The following is an 8,802-nucleotide window of genomic DNA, read 5'->3' on the forward strand; positions in this document are numbered from 1 at the left end:
CTTGATTTACATATATCTAACAGCTAGGAATTGAAAACAAGGACTACATACATGCACAGCGGCACATACACTTCAATTCCTACTACACTTGTAGGCATTCCACAACAAAAATATTTAGTTTGTACAAAACCAAAAGATTGTACTACTAGGTGGTTTTTGATACTAAGTAGAACTGTTGAAGAATATCGGACTATAAAGGAGAAAGTTCTTCCACAGTTCCCACTGCAACATCACATATTTACACTCTAATCCCTTTCTTGATCGCCATGGAATGATATCCTATCCATGACATTGGACACCACTTCTTTAGATTCCTGGAGCAGCTTCACACTCTTGTTGAGCCTATTGCGCTTCTCTGCAACTAATAGAGACTCATCGAGCATTCTCTCTATTCCACCACTTTTAGGAGCCATCAGCTCCTGAACTACTCCTGTTCCAGGCGGGGCACAGGGGTCCTGGGCCTAGGCGTGGTTCCGTGGGGGTCGGACGGGCTTGCCTACCTTTTCATCTATCTCTGGGCACTCAATGACACTATTGGTGCGAGTTGTTAGGAGTCTTAGTTTTGACCTTGACCGAAAGAACGAAGTATACATCCTTTAGTTAACTAGTTTGCTGGTGTTCCTGTAGTATTTTGTTTGGAATTTAACTTCAATACTTTTGTTTCAATTGACTTAATTTTAACTATCCAATGGTGATTTTATTATTCCTGTTGTTATATGTGTTTGACAGTCTATTCATCAATGGGTAAGCTTGATAGAAAAAAATGATCCGCGCAACTTTGCAGAAAGAGGAACTCAACATTTCGCTTAGAGCAAAATAACTTCATTTGCATTTAGATAACAACTAGGAAGACAAGAAATACATACAATCAGGGACATACACTACACACTACCCTTGCAGCCAACAGACATTTTACGAAAACCAAAACATAGTAAGTGGAGTACTAGGTAGTTTGATACCAGGAGAAGAACATGGACCAAAAACAGTAGAAACATTATTGAACTAATCCCTTTCTTGATCGCCATGATATGAAATCCTGCCCATTATATTGGACACCACCTCATTCGACTCCATGAGCAACTTCACGCTCTTTTTCAGCCTACTGCATTTCTCTGCAACAACAGGTGACTCATCAAGCATTCTCTTGATTCCACCACTGCGAGGAGCCATCAGCTCCTGAACTATCTCCTCTTCCATGTCTTTGTTAATCATGTTTTGGATAGTGTGCATTATATGCAAGGCCATTGAATCAACCAGCCTCATCAAAACAATTTTCCAATACGCAACGACACTCATCTTCATATCAAAAGCCTGCTGCACCAAACCTAGATGCTTCCTCAAATGACCAGCGTCGACATCTCCAAGCCCATTCAGGTTTACTACGGAGCCCTTCCTTGGATAGTTCATGATCTCCATAAATGCTTGTTTTTAACCCATGAGCTTACTGTATGTTGCTGAGTAGACAGGATTACATGTGTAATCAGTCTGCTTTTCCATACCCAATCAACTGATTCATTCTTCTTTGCAATGAGGTTATGAGCGGCTCGTCTAGCAGAAGACTGAAGTTGTGGGTAGTTTTCACAGTGATGCATCAACACTTTCATAACAATTCTCTCGATGTAGTCCCAAACTCTTCCCACAAAATCTTCCGGAACTGCAGCAACTTCCTTGACTCTTTTCTGCAACACATTTAGGAAAAGGTGTCGAGGAAGGAAGTTGGGCAATCCAATCCAGTTGGTTTCCTCTAATGCTCTAATCTCTTCCATCAAGAAATCTTCTTTTCCATCGAAATTCTTGGCATGTAGCTCATCAGAAAATTGATATAGCATTTCAACCAGTCTAGTTGTGCAGTGCATTTCTTTTTCTTCAGGGTATTCATCAAACTCCCCTCGAAGAAGAATTTTCTTTAACGAGTCGTTGAATGAACTAAGTATACGCATGAAAGCCGTTAAAGCTCCAGCCATAGAACTTAAATGCTGAGGCAGCCTGTTGAGTTCAGCCAAATTCGTAGCAAGTTTGTCATTGATTTTCCTCTCAATATCAGGCAAAGATTTCGAAATAATGGTTGCTTGAATGGACACCAACTTTTGTGCCAAAACAGGAATGCCAACCATGGACTTATCAATCTTGGACAAAAGTGGATGGTTTTCAAAAAGCCCTGCCTCATTTTTCCTAGCTGCTTCATAAAACTCCTTCCCAATTCTATTCCTTACACAAATATAACCAAGTCCTATGTTCACTTCATCCGCGGTAACCTTCTCAAGCAATCCTTCAGGAGCTTTATCCACTTTCGTCACAACAGCCAGAGTCCTCTCACCTGTTTTGTCCACTTTTTGAGACATTCTGATAGACTCACAAGTTGGGAAATCAACAGTAGCTGATAAAACATTCAAGATTATGCTTTCTTGAGGAGATATATACGTCTTGATTATATCAGAAATTTGCTCGTAAATATCATCAGGTTGTCCCTGAACAGGAACTCTAGTAATGCCAGGTAAGTCCACCATGGTCAAATCAGGGACACCATTCTTTTGTACAACAAGTGTTAAGAGTTTATTCGATATCCCCTTACCATGTCCAGCAATCTCATCAGTAGCAAGAATGATCGCATCTGCAACGCTAACTTCATCAACATCGACTGACTTCCCACTGTACTCCAAGCAAAGATGTGGTGCAGTACTGAATTGTGGATCATTCTGTAGCCTCATTATAAGAGGAACTCTAGTGCAAATGCCTTGTCCCTTAGGGATTCAAGAACACTGGATTTTCCAGATGATTGATCATCAACTACTACAATCGTTGGCAGTTGAATTGCTTCTTGCATTATGTTAAGGTGACGGAGCCTATCAACACAATCAAGAAGTGGCCTGATTCTATCATTGACAGATGCAACAATGGGAGGAGGACTACTTGGTGCTACATCAATTGCAAGTGACTGTGAAGAGGAGGGATTATCCATTTTTGAACATTGGAAGATTTTGTAGATGTTCTCACCATGTTTTCTCGATATAATCTTGAGGGCTTCTTTAAGACTTTTGGAATGTGTTTGGTTCCTTATATGCTAGTGTGAAGTACTTAACCTTGATGGAAGAAATGAAAAGTCAAGAAAAGGAAAAAAGGTGTTTTAATCTGATTTTATGTATGACTGATAAGCTGGAAAGAGCAAAATGACTACACATAAAAACTCCCTAATGCCTCCTTCCACAGTAGTTAACATTTTAGAAAATTATAATATAATTGAGTGCATTTTTCTTATTTTATTCTTAATAATAATTATTCTTAAAAGCAATAAACATTAATTAATTAGCCTAGAAAATTCAATGAAGAGCAAATAAACATAAGCAGAGGAATTATTTATTGAAGAGAAATTAGTACATTTTATTGAGGGATTCTTTTTTAGACATTTGAAAATATGTTTGGTTCCTTAATTCTTGCTTTTGTATATGCTCTTGTGAATTAACTTTGAAATTTTTTATTATCCTTAATGAAATAATTTATAACCATATAAATATTTATAAATTGTTTTAGATTATAAATTTTAAAATTTTTCAACAACAACAACAAACTCAGTATATTCCCACCTAGTGGGGTCTGGGGAGAGTAGAATGTACATTGTCCATACCACTACCTCTAAAGAAATAGAGAGGTTGTTTCCGATATACCCCTGGCTCAAGACACAGGACAATATACAAAAATATTCAAAGCATGAAATATGATAAAACTAACAAAAATATTTAAAAAATTTCCTTCTTTTAAAATATTATGACAAATAAAATAATACCACACAAAATGAAACTAAGAGAGTATGAGAAACGAAACGTCAAGAAAGGGAAAAAATGTGCTTTTACTCTGGCTTTTTTTTTTCTATTTATATATATGACTGATTGATAAGTGAAAGATAGTTCATTTCAGAAGTAATGAGTGCCCTCTTGTAAGTTGGAAAGAACAAAATGACCAAACGCCTATAAAACTCCCTTGTCCCTCTTCATTTAACAACCAGTTTGGTCACCAGAATTTAAAAAAAAAAAATATTTTATTTTAGTAAGAATTTATAATATTTGGTTATAAAAATTTAAAATATAATTTAAAATTGTATTTCAAAAAGTAAAAATAAGTGGAACTACTTGTATTTCATTTTTTTGGCTTCAACTTCTCTCGGAAAAAGTTTTTAAACCGTTCAATTTATTTTCATGATCAAACACAACTCCATTTCCAAATCTCCAACTCCAACTTTGAAAAAAATTATTTGTATGACCAAACACCTATTTAATATGAATCTATATTAAGGAACTTCACCAGCTTAATATATTTTGAGAAAATGAGCTACAGGAGCTCTGTTAATTCAACTAAGAGCAACCATCTGAGAGTGAGGAGAGAAAGTGTATTTTTTCATTGATTGATTTCACTGTTACAAAGAAGTGTTTATATAGAGTAAAGTTGGTAACCGTCTTTTGGGTCTTGTGTGTAAAGACCATATTATCCTCTAATCTAACTACTTATCACAATATTCTCATCACTAACTGTTTCTATTATCAATACTCCCCCTCAAGTTGGAGTGTGAAAAGGATCAAGAACTCCAAGCTTGGAAACCAATGACTGATGTTAAGCAGCATTAAGGCCTTTGGTGAGGACATCTGCTAGTTGAGATGATGTAGGAATGAATTGAGGACTTACAAGTCCAAGCTTGATGTTTTCTCTAACAAAATGGCAATCTATCTCAATATGTTTGATCCTTTCATGGAAAATGGGATTAGATGCTATTTGGATTGCTGACAGTCTATTGTTTCTTGGATTTCCAAGAAATCAGTGAATCTCCCAGCTTCACCACATAACCTGTCACTGACCTTCTTGTATTTGGGCATGATGCCCAATCAGAATCGCAGAAGACAGTGACTGTGCTTGTATCTCTTTGTGGAAGGAAAAGTCCAAGTCCTGGACTCCCTTTGAGGTATCTGAGAATCCTTAACGCTGCATCTAGATGTGATTGTTTAGGTCTTTGCATGAACTGACTCAATACTTGCACAACAAAACATGTGTCTGGCCTTGTAATAGTGAGGTAAATCAGTTTTCCAATCAATCTTTGATATCCAGTGATGTCATCAAATTTTGCATCACTGCTATGTCCAACATAATTATCATACTTCACAGTAGTAAGCTTACAATTGGATTCAAGAGGTGTAAAGGCTGGTTTTGCACCACTAAGACTGACCACTGAAATTAGTTCCAAGCAGTATTTTCTCTAACTGAGCAGGATTCTTTTGTCTTATCTCATTACTTCTATCCCTAGAAAATACCTCAAGTTTCCCAAGTCCTTCACCTTGAAGTTGTCATATAGGACAAACTTAGCTTCATCAATCAATTTTGGATCACTACCAGTGATTACCAAATCATCTACATATATGAGAATAAGCATAATCTCTGAACTCTGTATCTTAGTAAACAGAGAATGGTCATAGGCATTATGTATGTAACTCGCTTAGGCTATAGTCAACTTGATGTTCCATTGTCTGGAAGCTTGCTTGAAACCATACAAGGATTTAACCAACCTACATACTTTTTCTCCCTCTGTTGGTGAAATCCATGAGGCAAGCTCATGTAAACGTCTTCATCTAAGTCACCATACTAGAAGGCATTATTGACATCCATATGGAGCAAAGGCCAATTTTAGAAGCTGCAATATTGATGATAAGTCTCATTGTGACCGTCTTGACAACAGGGGAAAAAGTGCCAAGATAGTCCAAGCCCTCCTTTTGATTGTACCCCTTAGCTACAAGCCTGGCTTTAAACCTCTCCACCCCACCATTAGCCTTGTGCTTGATCTTATAGACCCATTTAGATCCAATAGATTTCTTCCCTACAGAAAGTGTGACTATCTCCCATGTTTGATTTGTTTCCAAGGCAGCTATTTCTTGTTGCATAGCATCCACCTATCTTGGATCCTGCGAAGCTTCTCTAAAGGATTGAGGTTCAGTACAAGCAGAGAAGCTGATAAGTATGATCTATAAGCAGGTGACAAAGCAGCATAAGAAATAAAATCTAAAATAAGATAGAGTAAGTGACTTGTGAGTGTTTTGCTTGGCTTCTTCCCAACATAATCTTGCATCCACATAGGTGGTTTAGTGGACCTAAGAGTTTTTCTAGGCTCTCTATGCATAATAGAATTATCTGGCTGATGTGTTTCTGTTATAGCATCCTCAGTTTGAACAATAGAATTAGCAGGTTCACCAATCACTTCAACAACTGAATCAGGTTCAGATGAGCCACCTACTTCAGGTTCCACATTTGATTCAAGAGAAGAAAGTTGTGGCTCAAGAACTGGACCCATTGTTTCTGGTGCAGGCAAGTAGTAATATGAAATGAGAGAAGGATCATAGTGGTTTGAGCAAAAAATGTCATCCAGTTCACCTTTGGCACCCTTGAAAGGGAAATGATATTCCCTAAAACTAACATCTCTACTTACAAATATGGATTGTGTATCTAAGTCAAACAACTTATAACCCTTTTGAGTGTTTGCATAACCTATAAAAACAACACTTTTAGCTCTAGGCTGAAACTTATCCCCCTTGGGTAAAGAAGTTCCAAAACACAAACAATCAAACACCCTTAAGTTATTAAATGTGGGAGGCTTGTTATGAAGTATTTCATAAGGAGATTTACCATTTAATAGAGGAGTAGGCAGTTTGTTAATCAAATAAACTGCAGTCTTCACACAATCTCCCCAAAATCTATTAGGAATGCAACTTTGAAACTTTAAAGCTCTTACTACATTCAAAATATGTCTATGTTTTCTCTCTACAACACCATTTTACTGTGGAGTATATGGGCAACTACTTTGATGAATAATTTCATAAGAAGAAAACAAGTTTGCACACCCAGAATTGAAGAATTCCTTTCAATTATCTGATCTCAAAATTTTTACAGTAGTATCATATTGAGTTTTGACTCTTAGTAAGAAATCTTTAAGCACAACAATGACCTCAGATGTAGATTGCATCAGACATACCCAAGTATACCTGCTAAAATCATCCACTATAGTAACAAAATAAAGTTTTCTATCATAGGTAGGAACCTTGAAAGGACCCCAAATATCCACATGAATGAGCTGATACATAGCACTAGTCTTGCTTTCACTTTGAGGAAATTTGAACCTAGTTTGTTTTGCTTGTGGACAAATTATGCAACTCTATTGTGTCTCTATATTTATTTTGTTCATAATAAAGGGAATATGCTTGACAACCTCTATTGAGGGATGTCCTAGTCTCAAATGCCAAACTTTAGAATTGATATCAGTTTGTAAAATAGCACCAGCTCTGATATAATGCTAACTGTGTATCAAGAGATTCCAACCAACACAAGAACAACAAGATGAACAACAAAGTGCTAGTGAATCGAAAATGGTCACACACGCTTCACTAGGCTTGCAACACTTGTTTAAACTAGAAAAGTGAGCTTAACAACAAGAACAACAAAGACAATATTGCTAGTGAATCGAAAGAGCCCCACACGGCTTCACTAGACTTTTATATTCAACAACACAATGTTGACAAGATTTACAAAGAAAGAGATAGAAACTTGACACACAATATTCATTAATCTAAGAACCCTAACAAGAGAAAGGACCCTAAGACTAATAAATATCAATACCAAGTTCTTACTTAGACCAAGAGGAACTCAAAGAACCCCAAGAACCTAGCTTTTAGCCAAGATATAACACTAGTATCACTCTACTAGTGAGAATTCGGTTTTGGCCTCTCCAAATGAGAAAGAGAAGTCAAAAATTTACAAGTATTTTGTTTATTGAATAATAGGAATAAACTAAAGTAAGACTAGCCCTATTACATGGCATATATAGTCACTTAGAAAGGAGGGACAAAAACCGAAATACCCATGGCATTTAAGTAGGTGATTTTGGGGTGTCTTGGTGGGCCTCTTCACATTTTATTAAATATAGGCCCTTAGATGGGCTCACAAGGGCCTCACATATGGTCAAGAATGTAAACAAATCTTGGAGTCGTTGCAACTCACGTGCTTGACTTCGTGTGAAAGGTCTTGAGCTAGAAATTCCCATATCATCCTCTCCATCTTGAAGGGAATTTGTCCTCAAATTTGGATCATTTCCATCCTCCACTGTTTCCACCCGAGAGAGATCACACACGTTGAAAGTGTTGTGCACTTGATATTCCGGGGGTAGATCAATCTTGTAGGCTTTGTCGTTGATCCTTTTTAATACTTGGAATGGGCCATCACCCTATGGCATCAACTTAGCATTCCTTCGAGACGAGAATCTATCCTTCCTTAGGTGCACCCGCACCCAATCTCTCGGTTCAAGAATGAGCTTTCTTCTTTTTTTATTGGCTCGCCTCACAACTTCTTGGTTTTTTTTCTCCAACCGCAACCTCACCTTCTCATGTATCTTCTTCATGGCCTCAGCCCGTTTGCTTCTATCTAAGCTTATCACAAGATCACTTGGCAAAGGGGTTAAATCTAAAGGGGTGAGGGGGTTGATGCCGTATACAGACTCAAAGGGTGTCATCCCTGTGCTTGAGTGTATAACACAATTATAAGCAAACTCAATCAACGGTAAGTAATCCTCCCAAGAAGTCATTTTTCCTTTAACCATGGACCGTAGCATAGACCCTAAGGTCCTATTTACTACTTCCGTTTGGCCATCGGCTTATGGGTGTCATGAAGTCGAAAACAACAACTTAGTACCGAGTCTACCCCACATGGACTTCCAAAAGTGGCTTAGGAATTTAGAATCCCTATCACTCACTATGGTCCTTGGAACACCATGAAGTTTTA

At 37.4% G+C, this 8,802-nt stretch overlaps 1 pseudogene; it reads right to left on the minus strand.

Annotated features, from left to right (window-relative positions):
- Positions 1-1,002: 1,002 nt before the first annotated feature.
- On the minus strand, positions 1,003-2,959 carry LOC107844618 (annotated as a pseudogene).
- Positions 2,960-8,802: the final 5,843 nt, after the last annotated feature.

This window comes from Capsicum annuum, chromosome 10, assembly GCF_002878395.1.
Source record: "Capsicum annuum cultivar UCD-10X-F1 chromosome 10, UCD10Xv1.1, whole genome shotgun sequence".
Classification (NCBI taxonomy): domain Eukaryota; kingdom Viridiplantae; phylum Streptophyta; class Magnoliopsida; order Solanales; family Solanaceae; genus Capsicum; species Capsicum annuum.